General features: G+C 36.7%; 1 protein-coding gene across 7 annotated transcripts in view; it reads left to right on the forward strand.

The window, feature by feature from the left end:
• The first annotated feature begins 5145 nt into the window (after window positions 1-5145).
• The window catches only part of SLC8A3 (solute carrier family 8 member A3), a 679282-nt gene continuing 665566 nt past the window's right edge, over window positions 5146-18861 (forward strand). For 4 of the 7 annotated variants that reach the window (XM_053697699.1, XM_053697705.1, XM_053697703.1 and 1 more), the window contains exon 1: window positions 5146-5559. The gene's annotated coding sequence lies outside the window, so the exon portion shown is untranslated. Of the gene's footprint in view, window positions 5560-5601; window positions 5691-5967; window positions 6123-18861 lie in introns of those variants that run through there. The other 3 variants (XM_053697701.1, XM_053697700.1, XM_053697702.1) reach the window with 3 other exon arrangements.

Raw genomic sequence — 18861 nt, forward strand, 5'->3', positions numbered from 1 at the left:
TCACTGTACTTCATAAGTGTTCAAAGCTTTTAATTCCTTTCTCAAAATCTACTTAATCAGAGAAGCATTTCACCTAAACTCATACACTTTTGTATGCCCAAGACCAATTCTCCAAAGCATAAACCGGCTATCCTCAACTGACCACGGCCTACTCACCATAAGCTGCCTGTCACATTGTGTCACCACCAATCAGTTAGATTGTAAACTCTCTGGGGAACAGGGCCCTATAACTCTGACCCAGTCTGACTTGTCTTTAGTTAGCAATGAAAAATCCGTTGGCTCCATAGAAATAAAGGAAATTAAAATATTATTATGTCAATGACATATTACATTTTTTTTGTATGTGCCAAAATAGCAAGTACTAATAAATGTTATTAGACTAAAATGCCTATATATATATATATATATATATATATATATATTCACAAATTTCCACTCACCCACTAACCATTGGCAAGTAGAAATTGAACTGTGGGGAGTAGTGAACGATAGTGAGTGAATATTAAATCAACATAGCTTTTCTATAGCAAACATTGCAGTATTGACAAGACCAGTAATATGTGGCAGTTTCTGCAGGCAAAATCAGCTATTTCAAATCATTGTCCCCTTTATCAAGCTAAAGGCCACCCATGGTTAGTTGTTCAGGTTACTACCAATGCAAAATAAAAAATAAAAAAAATAAAGAAAAAGCAAATTGGACACTAAGCAGATTTGTTTCATGTCCCTGCTACCTTAGATTGAACCTGCCTTGGGCAACACAAATTTGCATCATATGAGAGGGAGATCAATACTGTCTATATACTGTAAAATGTAAAGCAAAAGGTATATATTTGAAATAATTGCATTAAAAGGACATCATTTTGTATGGTTTAAAGTAGAACTACTACACAATAAGGTGTTTCACAATGTCTAAATATATGCAAAGAGGGGGTGAGATAGTGAGTGTGGTTTGGGCAGAATTAGTGGCATGTAACATTTTGCCCTGGCTAGTAGCTTAGGACTTGAAATGCTGAGCCCTGTATATATATATATATATATATATATATATATATATATATATATATATATATATATATATATATATATATATATATATATTAAGGATTATAGGCAAGAAAGAAAATAGAAAATACATATATTCTCATAAAAAGACAGGGATTTCAGCACTCAATTATATTCTCAAGAAAGGTATAACACCAATTCAATTCAAAAGTACATTTATTTATTTTTTGGCTATGTCCACACACGTACAGACTCTGCAGGCAAAACCTCCAAGAGGCAGTGTCCTAGCCACAAGAGAAATTCAATTCCATAATAGCAAGAAAACATGTATTATATATAGAGAAAATAACAAACAGAATTAAAAAGCATGGCCAGCTTATAACCAATTTATGGAGACGTGCAGAAATATTAACCAACGCTAAATGCAACACTTCTTCCAGAGGGTAACCCTGTACTCCGCCAGGAATCTGCTACCTTGGAATATCAATGAGGATCTATGCAAGTGCGTTACTAGAGAAATACTTTTAATAAGAAGAAAAGTCAATGGCAACACCTCTCCCAGAGGGTGACCCAGAAAAAGCCGCTGTAAACTGTCACCATGGGATAAAGCCTGAGGATCTATGCCAAAGAAAAGAGGAACATATAAGTAATTAAATGCATATAAGTGCAGTAGTATAGACAATAATGCTAGCTGGATGAACAACACCAACACTAGAGGATAGCACCACCGATCTGGTGGTTCCGGCTACCATAGATAATTTTTAGGATCTATGTTCATCCATAGCAAGCACATGGTGAAGGTGCATAGTATCACATAGAGCAAGGTAATGTGCTGATGTAGATGCAAGTCCAGTAACAATCAACACTTTAAGCGCGAATGTGGTACATATATTCTTTGCAGCACCATCTCAGAATAGCCGTATGACAGTCAGCATAGTAACAAAGAGAACCGCAATACTTTACTGAAGTGAACGATCACCATAAGAATCCTCCAGGCCGGGAGTCACAAGCAAAACATGTTCCTCTTTAGACTGCACATTTGTCACACGCTGATGGCCGTTTCACCCCCCACGCGGCCAAGCGTCATAGGGGCTTCCTCAGGGCGTACTTCTTAGCACACAATGTACCAATATTTAAACGCTTCAAGGAACTTGAAGGAAGCAAGGTTAAGCACCACTAAGAATGAAGCTTTTACAGCTGTATTCAAGGCTCTTAGCTCTTACATAAACCTGTATGCAGGGAGGTTACTGTTTGGTTTTTACACTGGGAGGATTGTGGTTTTAGAGGGACTAACGGTCTCTATTAAGACACCCTGCTTTAAAATATGTTGTATTACAAGCCTAATGCCTTCCAGTGCTTCATTGCTTAGGGGATACTCTGGGATTTTAGGCAATTAAGCATTTTCCTTTAATTCTATAACAATTTCCCCTGCAGATTTTAGTAGCCCAAAGTCATTGCCCTCTTTGGCCCATAGCGATTCAGATAATTGTTCAAATTCAATTGACAAAGGGGATTCGAGTTTTCAAACAAGATAGAAGGCCAGACAATTAGACACAAATAAAGCATAAGCAAAAATATTTACTGTGGCCTATCTGACTGAAAGCCCCCTTAAAAATAACCAGCTACCTCCATTATTTTACAATATATATACACATTATAACACGCCGAGGAAGGCGCTACCCCTGAATGTTTGATATTCCGCTATTTGTGAATGGTAAAGAGTCTGACAAAGGACTGTGCAATACATACTCTGCTTTACTAACCATATTGCTCTAATGTTTGGCTTGCGGGACTGAACTGAAAGTTAATAACATTAACAGTTGCGAGTGACTATGACAACAGCCGTGGGGGTGCACATTGAAAATATCTACTGACAGGCTATTTAAAGCGGGACTAACTGCACACAGAGGTTGTGGGAAACAGAAGAAATATTTGAATTAAATATTGATCTCTGGAATTACAAATAACAGGGAGCTCCCCATTGAATGATTTGAGTACCCATAATCAACTTTGTCTAATGGACATAATCATGTTATCTTTTCTTCATCTGGAGTGAAGGCAGCGCGGAGGTGCGTTCCCGATGCCTGGATCCTCAGCGGCGTTCATTGGTGGCGGAGGCATTCCTCGGGGACATGGAGGCTCCACTTCATCCGATGTCCGTCACAGACTGAAGATTGAATGCAAGGAACCGCAATCAATTTGGGGTACCTTGCATTCCTATTGACTGAAATTTTGAAATCAGCCAATAGGATTAGAGCTACTGAAATCCTATTGGCTGTTCAAATCAGCCAATAAAATTTCAGTAGCTCTCATCCTATTGGCTGATTAATACATATGGGGTACCTTGCATTCAATCTTCAGTGTGCGACGGACAATCGCATGAAGAGGAGCCTCCACACCGCTGAGGATCGCCGATGATCGCCGCCGAGGACTGCCGCCGCTGTTGAGGACCACTGCTGAAGATCCAGGCATCGGGAACACAGCTCCGCACATCCGCTCTGTGCCACCTTCACTCCGGATGAAGATAGAAGATGATGGAGCCGCCTGGAAGAAGACCTTCTCCGCCGGACTTCAGGAACAGTGAGTACCTATTTGGGGCTTAATCTTAGGCTTTTTTATTTAAATTTTTGGGTGTTTTTTTTAGCTGAATACCCTTTTAAGGGCAATGCCCGTACAAATGCCTCTTTAAGGGCAATGGGTAGTTTCGTTTTTTTTAGTGTTAGTTTTTTTTATTTTAAGGGTTTTTTTACTGTTAGGGGGGACTTAGTATTTTTTAGAGGTAAAGGAGCTGTTTAACTTAGGGCAATGCCCTACAAAAGGCCCTTTTAAGGGCTATTGGCAGTTTAGATTAGGGGTGTTTTTATTTTGGGGGCTTTTTTATTTTCATAGTGATTAGGTATAATTTTTTTGTTTATTTTTTCTGTAATGTTAGACTTTTTTTGTTTTGTTTTTAATGCTAGGTTTTTTATTTTAATTGTAATTTAGTAGTAATTGGGGTTAATTTAGGGGGTGTTAGGTTAGGGGCTTAGTAATTAAATTAGTTATTTGAGTTGTAGGGGGTTTAGGGGTTAATATATTAATTAGGGTTATTGCGATGTGGGGGTTTGGTGGTTTAGGGGTTAATAGGTTAATTAGGTGTATTGTGATGTGGGGGTTTGGTGGTTTAGGGGTTAATAGGTTAATTAGGTGTATTGCGATGTGGGGGTTTGGCAGTTTATGGGTTAATAGGTTAATTAGGTTTATTGCGATGTGGGGGTTGGCGGTTTAGGAGTTAATAGGTTAATTGGGGTTATTGGGATGTTGGGGTTTGGTGGTTTAGGGGTTAATAGGTTAATTAGGTTGCAATTAGGGGATTTGGCGGTTTAGAGGTTAATAGGCTAATTAGGTTTATTGCGATGTGGGTGGGTGGAGGTTAAGGGGTTAATATTTGAATTATGTTATTTGCAGATTAGGGGTTAATTACTTTGTTGTTTTGCGATGTGGGGGTTGACCGTTTAGGTGTTTGTTATACTTTGAGCGGGTGGTTATGTATTTTTTAGTTATTTCATGCAGGCGGTTACGTGTTTTTTTTTTTTAAGGCTTTGGGTCTGCCTATGCTGCATCCAGGTGGATTCCGAAAATGGCAGGGTGGTGAAAGAATCCACAGAACTTTCACCACCCTTCCATTATCGCAATCCATCGGGATTCAGCTTCACTGCATCCAGGGAGATTATTTTGACTGCATGCGCAGCCACCATTCCTTTGGCTGTCTGAGGATGCGTGCGCAACTGGCGACACCGACAGACGCGTAACAAACACGATTATAGTATCGATGACTACAAATATTACCTGTTATGAGTTGGCAGAGGTGGGGTCCTGTGTATGTATATATATATACACACTTATAAAAGCAACACTACATATACATGTAATTTCTTAATATGTAATGGCAATATCAGTATAATAATGTCCCATCCTGATGAAGACAAATACATACATATTCATTTTACAAAATAAAACGTTGTGGTTGAAATATTGAAGTCAAATAACATAACCAGTGTACAGAAAAATGTAGTAGAATCTAAAAGTTGTAATGGTGCTTTGTACACACTCCCTCACCAATCTGTGTGTTATACAGTTCATGTACAAATTGTCAGATACTCCCCCAGTGGAAGTCTGCATAACATGGCTGCTATGCAACTATGCTCTAGATATTTTGCAACACTAAAGACTTTGCCTATTAGCAGATTGTACTTTGCAATGAGCAGGGAATGAAAGGATGATCGCAGGCATAAGTATTTGCCTTCTCAGTCTGTCCACACATCCTGCATCAGACTGGATACACATCAGCAGCTCCTCTTCCCCCTATTTTGTATCTTCAGATGCACTTCCCTGCTCCCCCTGACAGCTGCAAAAGAGAAAATTTTTAGCAAGTAAGGCAATTTGGAGTGACATGCAAAGGATCCCTCCCCCTACACAGCCACTGATTAACCAAGAGATGCAATGGGATCTATGCAGGAACCCTGAGGATCTGTACTGGGGAAGAGAGGATCAGCCAAAACAGGATTGCAAAAAAGGGTAAGTAGAAGGATGACAGATACACAGTAGTGTAAGGGGTTCCATGGACAGTGCTTCTGGAAGGGAGGCTGCATCAGGAATCCCCGAGGTGACTGCACAGCCCCACTATATATAATCACCTACGTTATATGGTATGACCAGGCATCCCTGACCCAAATCAATGTGTGTCTTATGGTTCCCTGTTTGGTATTTTATTAGCAGTTTTCTGGAGAAATGAATGAAAACGCTGGAATTGCACTCTGTAAATTGGGTCTATGTTTTGCACAGGTATTTATATATGTGTTTTTAACACGTTAGCTACCGCAGTGGGCAGTACGGTGTATGCAGACCCCTATAGCACTCGGAGGGGGTTAATGAGGTCCCTTCCCCTCACATCTAGTCTTGCTGGATATAATTACAGACCGGAGCGACTTGCAAGTAGCACAGCACTGACAGGATGCATGATTGTACATATGATGGGCACAAGTCGGCTACTTTAACGCTTTCATGAGGTTTGGAGATGGCTAGATTAACCCTTACATATGTTGTGTAACCCATAACTTGTCTGGGGGTTTGCATAAACGGTAAAGTAATGCTGCATTAACCCCTTACATACACTTAAGTTGTGCTGCATTATCTCTTGAAAATAATTGTGATTTTGTGAGTAAGGTCTTCCTTGTGCTGTGATTTATGGGTGCATTAACTGCTTTTATATCTTATGCCATGGTTTTTTGGGCAACCATTAACCCCTCACTGAAGTGATCTGGTGAGAGATACTACAAATCTACAATCCCAAACTTGCTATGTGTAGAAACGTTACGTTAATTGTCAGTCATGGGGAAAAAGCTGTATTAGCCTGATGTGCTTATAGGTCATAGATTAACCCTTGTGAGCTTTTCATTCAATTGATGCGTGGGGTTGAGTAGGGGGGGCTCCTTAATATGAGGTGAATAAATATGTGCTTTATTAAGCCTTTTGGTGAATGTGGGATGGATCTGCAATGGTCCTTACTAATTGTTGGGAAAGGGTCTGCATTTACATATTAACCCTTATTGTCGATAGCAGTAGTGAGGTGGGAAGGGTTTGGAATAGTATTTAGGAATTGTTGAAATAAGGGCTTCATTAAAATACTAACTCCTTACTTGTGGGTAGAAGTAGTGATTGTATTAACAACCCTTGCTTGTGTGATGCTATAAAGGTGGCTGATACCTTTTTTGGCACTGAGATGGCTCCTTACTTCTGAAGTGCTGAGGATCAATGCTACATTAACCCTTTCTACTTGAGGTATTGATTAGATGGTTGTGTTAAATTCCTGTTTATGAAGAACAATACATTTTAGATTCCTGAATTTGACAGTTCAGTGATTTTTCAGTTTTCATGTGTTGAGAGGTAGATCTACATTAACCATGCATTTACATGGTATATTGTGCATTACCCCTTAGGAATGAGGTTGTGGTGACTGTTAACTCTTTATTTGAAAACTCATGAGCATGTGTTGTATTAACCATTATCATGTGAGGTGTTGGGTTAATGTAATGCATTCATTTCTAACTTGAAAGAAATCAAGCTGAGGTGCTGCAGTAACTTTTTCTATATGTTTGTTGCTGAAATAATAGGATTGCGCTGATTCAACCATTAAGAATAAAGGGAACTGTAGTTACAGTTTTAACTCTGTAATTGCTATATCAGATTGTGGAATATCAACATGTGGTAAATGTTTAATCAATTTAGTACACAGAACACACTTAGCAAAAAGGTTAAATGTATTAATGCTACCAGCAGGTGAAACACGTATGTGATTATTGCTAGTGCATTAACCATTTAAAATTTTAAATATTATAAAAGGAGTCTAGAAACATTAAAACATTAGTGTACTGGTAAAATTATTTTCTTCAGTTTCCAGCTGTAGAATATCAAATGTATGCTCCTTTTGGTTTATTTTTCTATGTGAGATTGCTCTTTTTGCTAGTTTAAATCGCAGCCCATTTCAATGCGCTGAGCGTTTAAGAAGAGCAGGTACTCCTATCTTACTGTTATTTCTATTCACCATGGCCTCTTTATCTTATATTTGTGTACACAAAAGTCGGTACTTAGTACAGCAATTAAAAATTTACATTTTAATACCTATTGCTCTAACCCCCCCATTGGGAATGTAAATTGGCAGCTTCTTGTTTACATAGAGTAAATTTACAGTATAGGTGGGGATATATCAGACAAAAGCAGCTATTTTGAATAACAAAATAAAGGTAAATGAGTTATTTGTAAATAATTGAATACACTCCACCAGGTAAATTAGATCACTGGGAACACATTAAAGGGGATAATATGTTACAGTACCCTAACCCTTTAACTACATGACTGCCAGGGTTTTTACTTATTTATATTAGACTTGTTCTATTCTACAGAGTGAGAGTCTGCATCAACCCTTGCAATTGCTGGACACATACACATACACAAGCACACACAGACACACATACACACACATACATACATGCACACGCATACATACACACACGCACGCACACACATACAGACACACATACAAATACAGACACACATATACACATACAAACACATATATACACACATTCACACAAACATACACATACATACAGAAACACAGAGGCGTAACTAGAAACCACAGGGCCCAGGTGCAAGAATCTAAGAAGGCCCCCCCCCCCCCCAAAAAAAAAAGTGAATTTGATACATATCTTTTTTTTTTTTTCATTTAACACAGAAAAAAATGTGAATCATATTACATGTCTGCAAAAGGAGGTACCCTGTGCCCACAGTCTGACCCCCTATTACTGTATATAGTGACACTGTTTAACCCACCAGTACTGTATATAGTGAGTCAGTGACACAGTCTGTAATCTGTCGGTGAGATGGCTGGCCTGACCCTACCCGCCCCAGTACTTTATAAAGTGACCACAGTAGTCTGTGACATGGTCCAGCCCCCCCGTACTGTATATAGTGGTACTGTATAGACTGACACTGTTTACCCCCCGCCCCCCCATGCTGTAGTAACAAGGTCTGTAATTTGCTGGTTCCACAAACATACACACACACACGCACATAGATGCATAAATACACACACAGTCACATACATACATACACACACATACACACACATACATGCATAAATACACACACAGTCACACACACACACACACACATAAACACCAATGGGTAAAACAGAAACACTAACCCCTGTAGTCAGAGACACTAGTGAAGCATCATGTCACACTCACATGATATCAGTGCAGGCAGTGGCAGGTCAACGTTTTTTGTTTTTTTTTAAGCTGGGCCCCCCCACCCTTGGGGGCCCAGCCGCAATTGCGTCCTCTGCACCCCCTGTAGTTTCGCCCCTGCAGAAACACACAAACACACACTCATATACACACAGACACACATATACACACACAAACACATAAATACACACATACACAAACATACACACAGACACACAAATACACGCACACACACCCTTATTCCTTATATTCTTATAGCTTATATAAAATATCCGTAGACCACGTTGGTAATTATTAGGGATGTAAAGGCACATTTATGAAATGTTTTGAAATAACAAAAATAAAATTTTACATGAGATAAAATTATATTTAACTTAGTAGCTGACATTAAAAATAACAACAAAAAAATAATGGATTAATTAGTATTGATTATATTATTAGTGAGTATGTGAGTTATACAGTGCTGTGTGCTGGAGAATAGCAGTAGCTTAAAACATAATATTATTCCAGATGGAGTAACAGGTGTGGGGTAACAGATATTACTGGACCTTGTGAGGCGACTCTATAAACCTGTAAATTTATAAAAGATTGTTCTGTTTTACTGAGTGTCTCATACTGCTTACAAACCACTAGCTGTACAAAAGACGTGGGCTGGTGTTTTAGTTTGTGTGTGTGCAGAATGCATCAGGCAGGAAGAATCAAACCCAAAACGTCTCCTCTGCAAAGCTATAAATATATAGATATATTTGCAGAACAGCACATTTAATCTCAATATAACCTGTAGGCAAAGGGAGTGCCTGGACTTATTTGCAGGGGTTGCTGAAACTAGTAATGATCCAAGTGCAAGGATAAAAAATATTTGAGCAATGGTACTTCCCAGGCATCAGCAGAATGAGAATTTGCTCAGGCCTAAGAAATAAACAATAATCAGGGACTGTTTTGTATAAGCTTTAACTAACTGTTATATTGCCATTTGTACAATAATAGAAGCATTTAAATTGACATAAACTCCCCACGTTTTCTTTCATGATTTGGATAAAGCATACATATTTAAACAACTTTCCAATTTAGTTCTATTGTCAAAATTGCTTCATTCTCTTGCTATCCTTTTTTGAAGGTGCAGACATGCACAACTGGGAGCTAGTTGAGCCCTTCAAGTGAATAATGACAAGATATATATATAAACAGACAAATTCAACCATTTACGTGTGAACCATAAATAACCAGCCATTACAAGTCACTGGTTATTGAGACCGTAAGCTCACGGTAGCAATTAGCGCTCTGAAAATTAACCTGAGATCAGATCTCTGATTTTCAAAATATCCCCCAATTTTCCCCAAAATAAAGTATATCTTTATTTTAAAAAACATAGCATTTGTTTTTTAATAAAAGACAACTGCACAAAGCAGTTTTTAGAGGATGAAGTTGGCAAATGTGGGGTGTTAGAAAAAAAAAAAAAAAACTGAAAAGTGCCTTTGCATTTGTAAAAATATATATTTAAATTTGCTGCCCATCCCTGCGCAACTTACCCCCCTCACTGCGCTAGGTTCTCATGCTGTTTCTGATGGACAAGGTTAGAAATAATGAATTTTAAGCGAAGCAATAACTGTGTCCTTCAAACTTTTCTTTCATCAAAGAATCCTCCATGTGCAGCAATTACAGCCTTGCAGTCCTTTGGCATTCGTGTTGTCAATTTGTTGAGGTAATCTGAAGAGATTTCACTCCATGCTTCCTGAATCACCTCCCACAAGTTGGATTGGCTTGATGGGCACTTCGTACGTACCATATGGCCAAGCTGCTGCCACAACTGCTCAATAGTGTTGAGATCTGGTGACTGTGCTAGACACTCCATTAAAGACAGAATACCAGCTGACTGCCTCTTCCCTAAATAGTTCTTCATATTTTATTGTTGTGCTTTTGATTATTGACCTGTTGTAGGAGGAAATTGGCTCCACAGGGTATGGTATGGCTTTGCAAAATGGAGTGATAGCCTTCCTTCTTCAAGGTCCCTTTTACTCTGTATAACTCTCCCACTTTACCACCGCCATAGAATCCCCAAACCATCACATTGCCTCCACCATGACAAATGGCGTTGAACACTCCTCCAGCATCTTTTCATTTAGTCTGCATCTCTCAAATGTTCTTCTTTGTGATCATAACACCTTAAACTATCTGTCCATAACACTATTTTCTAATCTTCCTCTGTCCAGTGTCAGTGTGCTTCTGCCCATCTTAATCTTTCCTTTTTTTGTTGGCTAGTTTGACATATGGCTTTTTCTTTGCGACTTTGCCTAGAAAACCAGCATACCGGCGTCTCCTTTTCACTGTTGACATTGAGATTGGTGTTTTGCGGGTATTTACTAATGAAGCTTCCAGTTGAGGACCCATCAGACATCTGTTTCTCAAACTAGACACACTAATGTATTTTTCCTCTTGCTCAGTTGTGCGCCTGGGCCTCCTGCTCCTCTTTCTATTCCGGTTTTGAGCCAGTCTGCCCTGTTCTGTAAATGGAGTAGAATACAGCGGTGTACAAGATCTTCAGTTTCTTGGCAATTTCTCGCATGGAATAGCCTTTATTTCTGACGAGTTTCAGAAGAAAGTTATTTGTTTCTGGCCATTTTAAGTCTGTAATTGAACCCACAATTGCTGTTGCTCCAGATACTCAACCTATTCTAATGAAGGCCACTTTTATTTTATTTTATAATAAGCAGAACAGTTTTTAGTTGTGCTATCAAAATTGCACATTGGTTTTGCTTTATGTCCCTTTAAATCTGATAACATAATACTTTATAATTCTTAATGTAAGCTGATTTGATAAATATAAATCAAATGCGTTTTTTTTTTACTTCAGAGCACAAACTTAACCTGTTTATTGTGAAGAGCAAAGCTTATCACACCAAAGTACCCACCATTAAAAATTTTAAAGGGACATTGCAGTAAAAACAAACAAAAATGTCCTCTAAATCGACAGAGGATTTAAAGTGCTAGTGTTGCAAAATGACTTATTGCTACACTATTGCTCTTTCCTCCGTAGGGACTATTACAAATTATAGCAGACTGGTTGTATGCATATCTGTTTGTCAGGACTTGATTGGATGCCATTATATTCATATGCACAGTGTTTAAGATTGATTGTAAGACAATGGCTGCCCCCTCGGAGGAGGGACAAACAGTTACAAGAAAACATCATTTTGCAGACAAAGTATATTATATTAAATTCTTAAAGAGGAATTTATGCAAAAATATTTTTCATATTATTTATCTCTGGGTTTTTTTTAAGTTGTATGTCCCTTTAACTGTGTATATGTTGTGTAAATATGTCTGTTGAAGAATCCTTACATAAGAGTTGGTTGCTGTTTTATATATTTTTAGAATATCTTACTTAATAATTCATTATTTGCTAGTTTTCTGTATCAGCAAGGCACTACTGGGGCCTTGCTGAACGCATGTGGCGAGCTAATGACAAGCATATATAAGTATCCACCAATCACCAACTAGCTCCAGTAATGCATTACTCCCTTAAAAGTATATGCTCTATTTGAAATTTCATTTTCACTTGCATGTGAAAATAAACACATTTATCAACAGATAAATGCAGACTTACCAAAAATTTGAGGCAGGGGTACAATTTTAGGACCCATATCCGCTAGGATTTGTCAAGCACTGATATAATAATACTTTTCATGAGTTTGTTAGAAATTCTGTTAATTAAAGAAATGTAAACAAGATTAAAATATTAAGAACTGTTGTACGATAAGTGCTACAAACTTACATGCAGACAAAAAGCTCTGCATCCAAAAATGACACAATTGCACTAGATGAAGAGAGATGACAAGTGTTTAATTGCATGATGTAGGATAAAACCAGTGTGTGGCCCCCTGGAATTAGGTCGGACAGTTGTAGCATTGAGGCTTGTGAGCACTTAGAAGTCGTATATTTGTATATACAAACAGTCCTCAAATTATATGTCTTACAATATGTGGGTATAGTCATAGCTTTTCGATAAATGTGCAGATCTCTTCAAAGCTGATACAGGCTACTCAAGTAAATATGATAAAGGTAGCAAACGATGTTTTTATTTTTCAAGTATATAAGTGTCCCTCTTTGTCCACTTAAAAGTTGATAGTATTAAATGATTGATTGATATGTTTGGGCTTTCAGGCTGACACTGTGCAGGTTGTTCATTTTTGCCATCTGACTCTCTGCCTGCATACTGATTATGTTTCATGCCAGACATTCTGCATTCTGTTTGTGCTGAAGCTGCCAGCCGACCAGTAACTAGGAATGCAGTATCTGGACTGAATCATGGACGCTGATAACTTGCATTTAGTTGGCAAGTACACTATGGTTTGGTGAAATAGGTTCTTCCTATTTCACACATAGTTTTTACATACAAACAAGCTATTTTCTGTGCATGCGTTCTCCCTGTGTCTGGCAAGAATTAGTGGAACTTGAAAGAGGGAAGCCTAGGTGTCTCAATGAATGCATGATTCGCGTCAACAGCTGCCTCACTTCTTCTACTTGGGCTAAGGTTTTGTTTACTTCGGTATTCAAATATAGCCTCTGTGCCATGCTTTTCTCTAAATAAGGCAAGAGAAGTGGCTACTTGAGGGTGTAAGGTTACCGCTCTGAAGAAAGGGTGATATGACGTGCACTTCTCTTTGTCTTCCGGTGAAATGATAGAAGTATGTCTGTCATATGGAAGTTACAGGGATTCAGTAGCACTGGCTTAACGTGACATTAAACTTGAAAAACATTAATATTACTATTTAAACATTATATATAATTATTATTATTAATTATAAATTATTATTTGTGTGTGTGTGTATATATATAAAAATAAATATATATAAAACAAATGCATTCTAGAAGCAAAACTAATTTAATGTCCTTTTAAATTACATATGCAGTGATAATGCACATACAGTATGTATTTGCACCTGCATATAACCTCCAAGCTGTAAAGTTTTAAAATACCCTTTACATCTGGTATTTAAAAATGTTAAATACATTGAAAATATGTAAAATGTGTAATAAAATTATTTGAATAATTATGCTTACACTAATATTTTAGGTATAAAAGGTGCCTATAAATATATGTATATTTAATATATATTAACACTTCAGCTTGAGCATTAGTTACGCTAGAAGTAAGCTTTTTGCGCTTGTCGGTTTGTGCTCATATTACAAGTTGAAAGTAAACTGTTTTCGCTCTCTCGCTAACCCGACAAGGGCTAAAAGCCAAAGTTAGAATATTGAATGCACGTTCACGTATTCCCCTATAGAAGTCAATAGAGGGAAAAAAGTGTGGGGGGAGGAACTAACACCCCACTTTCGCACAAAACCCAATTGCATATTCTCATTTGCGTTAACCCAACATGAAAATATGAATATTTCACATTTCAATGTTCTTCACATAACAGAATATGTTCTTTTTATTAATAAATAAATATTTCTACATATATATGATTTTTTTTTCTAGCAAAATATCTCTCTCATCATATATATATATATATATATATATATACACATATATATATATACATATATATAGGAATATCTATTTAGAAATACAAAGAACATATTCTGCTTTGTGCAGAACATTGGAATGTCAAATATTTACACTAAATACATAGTTAAAACCTTTATTAAATATGAATATTGCATAAATAGGCTTTAACATGATTTTATCTATTTAAAGTGAAGGTCCATTTTGATGAATTAGTGCCCGGTTTTTAATAAACCTATTAAATACAAGGGCACTTTAATTCATCAAAATTGAAATTTTACTGTTTTCTTCAAAAACTTACCTTTTAATCCTGAATGCCGCTCCAGCGATTCCCCCGGCCGTCGAAAGCCTCTGCAGACGTCAGAAATGACGAACCAGGCTTCCTCCAATCACAGCTTCCCCCCCCCGGGGGAATCTTGGCCTGATGCAATGCTGTGATTGGAGGAAGCCGGATTCGTCATTTTGGACCCGTGAAGACGGCTTGCGAAGGGCGGAGGAAGTGCTGGAGCGGCTGCCTGGATTAAAAGGTAAGTTTTTGAAGAAAAATGTGAAATGTCAATTTTGATTAATTAAAGTTCCCTTGTTTTTAATAGGTTTATTAAAAAAACGGCCACTAATTCATCAAAATGTACCTTCACTTTAAAGGACCACTCAGAATTAGCAAGTGCATAATAAAAAGACAATGATTTAACACCTACACTGAATTTCAAATAAGAATTAGATTTTTTTTCTGCCAAATTAATTTTTTCTCCCATGTGTATCATGTGACAGACATCAGCCAATCACAGACTAGCATATGTATACCCTGTGAGCTTGTGCACATGCTCTGTAGGATCTTGTTCCCCAAGTAAATTGGAAAGCGTCTTAAAACTGCATGCTCTACCTGAATCATGAGTTTATTTTGAGTGTCACTGAGAAACAGGGATCGGTACAGCGCCAGAAGGCCAAGGGACAAAAATACAAAACTGCCGATACGTTTAAAAATGTGGATTTATTACAATCAGATAAAATAATAAATTGTACAATAAGATAAAACCAAGTGGTGTAGTGGCAAAAATTGCCAAACAAGTTAAAACATATATAAAACCATAGAACGGTAAGTGGATTTAAAAAACTTTAAAATCAGAAATAACTTGGCATTCATGTAATTAACGTAGAAGTCTAGGGTACATAAAAAGGTTGGTAGCGCTGTCTGAGAATTCAAAGGGTGTGATGTGGTGTGTTCGTGGAGTAGGTTATGGATCCATATATAGTGTACACTGTGGTGAAGTGTGGGAGGTGCGTGCAAAGTAGTGCAAAATTGTGAGAATAACCCTTTTCAGAGTGGACCTGGATGTGGATGCTTGAAAGCTACCAGAGAACGAATACAATGTAGCAAAATACAACACAGTAAAAATGGTTACAGGTGGAATGTGACAGAGTGCAACACAGTGAAAATAATAAAACTGGATGTAAAATCACAAGTAAAAAATACCGAATGGGAACTAGGACTCCGACATAAAAACAAAAGATATCCAATCAAAAATAGTGAGGGGTCCTAAAAAAACAAATAGGATGAAAATTGAAAGTCAAATAAATAGTCAATGAAAAATCCAAAAAATTGATGCTCAACAAAGGGGGGACGGAGAACAAAGTCAGTGCAAAAATCGGTGGAAAAAGACGAAAAAAGCAGGCAAAAAAAAGTTAATCCCTTTGTTATCCAAATTGTGACCAATAGGTGATCCAAATATATCGCAGTGGTGATAAAAAATTAAAGTCTAATCACAACAAAGCCAGGTGAAAAAAGAAATATAAAACAAAGTGTAATGGGTGAGACAAGATAAATTCCAGGGATCCCAATGAACTTTAGGCAATCAGCGGCTCAATATTGTCGTCCCTAGTAGATTCCTGCAACCCAAAATAACAACATAGCGTAATACAGTAAGAAATCTTTTCAACTCGATTATTACTATTTCTTACTGTATTACGCTATGTTGTTATTTTGGGTTGCAGGAATCTACTAGGGACGACAATATTGAGCCGCTGATTGCCTAAAGTTCATTGGGATCCCTGGAATTTATCTTGTCTCACCCATTACACTTTGTTTTATATTTCTTTTTTCACCTGGCTTTGTTGTGATTAGACTTTAATTTTTTATCACCACTGCGATATATTTGGATCACCTATTGGTCACAATTTGGATAACAAATGGATTAACTTTTTTTTGCCTGCTTTTTTCGTCTTTTTCCACCGATTTTTGCACTGACTTTGTTCTCCGTCCCCCCTTTGTTGAGCATCAATTTTTTGGATTTTTCATTGACTATTTATTTGACTTTCAATTTTCATCCTATTTGTTTTTTTAGGACCCCTCACTATTTTTGATTGGATATCTTTTGTTTTTATGTCGGAGTCCTAGTTCCCATTCGGTATTTTTTACTTGTGATTTTACATCCAGTTTTATTATTTTCACTGTGTTGCACTCTGTCACATTCCACCTGTAACCATTTTTACTGTGTTGTATTTTGCTACATTGTATTCGTTCTCTGGTAGCTTTCAAGCATCCACATCCAGGTCCACTCTGAAAAGGGTTATTCTCACAATTTTGCACTACTTTGCACGCACCTCCCACACTTCACCACAGTGTACACTATATATGGATCCATAACCTACTCCACGAACACACCACATCACACCCTTTGAATTCTCAGACAGCGCTACCAACCTTTTTATGTACCCTAGACTTCTACGTTAATTACATGAATGCCAAGTTATTTCTGATTTTAAAGTTTTTTAAATCCACTTACCGTTCTATGGTTTTATATATGTTTTAACTTGTTTGGCAATTTTTGCCACTACACCACTTGGTTTTATCTTATTGTACAATTTATTATTTTATCTGATTGTAATAAATCCACATTTTTAAACGTATCGGCAGTTTTGTATTTTTGTCCCTTGGCCTTCTGGCGCTGTACCGATCCCTGTTTCTCAGTAATACTTTTTTCTGGGGGAGGTTAGACCCCATTTTTCGGTCACAGCTTAGGGCACTCTTAGCGCTAGAATACCACCATTATTATCTATTTATTTTGAGTGTCCCTTTAAGAGCAAAGATCTCCAATGCACTTGTATATATGTCTATATATGTGTACATATGTATTTATATATGTATATATGTCTGTAAATACATATATACACATATAAATACATATATACACATATAAACACATAAATACATATATACACATATAAATACATAAATACATATATACACATATAAATACATATAAACACATATAAATACATAAATACATAAATACATATATACACATATAAATACAAATATACACATATAAATACATAAATACATATATACACATATAAATACATAAATACATATATATACACATATAAATACATAAATACATATATACACATATAAATACATGAATACATATATACACATCTGTAAATACATATATAAATACATATGTACACCTATATAGACATATCTATACACATGCATATACATATTTAGACATGTATATGTATGTATCCCAATGTTAAAGCCCTTTGCCTGCCCTTTTTTTCTCTAACACCTGAGACCTCATGAGCCCCTATAACTTTTATGTGCAATATTTTTTTAAATCATTTTATTAGATGGTGTTATTATGAATGTAGCTGTAATGTTTTTTTTTTAATGTGTTTTGTGCAACTTTTCTGTTTGGCAAAACTATTAACCAAAGCTCTGAAGTCGCGGTAATCATTCTAGCCTAAATTGCGATTTCGCTCAATCAATCTCCTTTACTTTCAACTTGTAATACGAGTGATAAACCCGATGAGCGCATACCCCTGCGATAAACCCCTTATCGCTCAGGCGCAAATGTTTGCACTAAACTTGTAATCTGGCCCAATATGTTAACGTAATAATTCCTAATTGTATAAATGTATTGTTTAAAAACCATGAAGATAAATATTTTAAATAAAAAATAGGAGTCTGGCGTATATGTAAATGAATCAGTTTTATACAAAATCTATGTTAACATTAACAAATTACGTGCTTGTCTGGGTTTTGGCTGCATTGGCTAAGTAGATCACAGGTGCAGGTTGCAAGTGTTCAAAAACATAAGAGTTACTAAGTATTATACCGTGAGATACAAATTTCCTCTAAAAATGACCAAACACAGAAAAATGACTAAATGCATTAGATAAAGTTATTTTTTCTGTTTACATTTGTCATTATTTCACTGCATTGTTTACATGAATTTATTTACCAGAGTTGTATTTAATTTAACTTTGTTGACACAAATTATAGCTCGTATCCTGTCCACTGAAGACTCGCTTGTTTGTAAGTCTGATTTTAAAGAACATATCAACCGCTACTATGGACTTAACATACAAATATTTCCTTATTTACAATGAAAAAGCTTTTCCTTTCCTCTGGTCTATAATGAATATATAATGGCTGTCAGTGTTTTGCCACTGCTGGGAATATAAAGTCACTTAAAGGGACAATAAACCCCCAAAAATTTCATTAATGATTCAGGTAGAGCATACAATTTTAAACAAAATTCCAATTGACTTCCATTA

The sequence above is a fragment of the Bombina bombina genome, chromosome 1 (genome assembly GCF_027579735.1).
Source record: "Bombina bombina isolate aBomBom1 chromosome 1, aBomBom1.pri, whole genome shotgun sequence".
NCBI classification, from domain to species: Eukaryota; Metazoa; Chordata; class Amphibia; order Anura; family Bombinatoridae; genus Bombina; species Bombina bombina.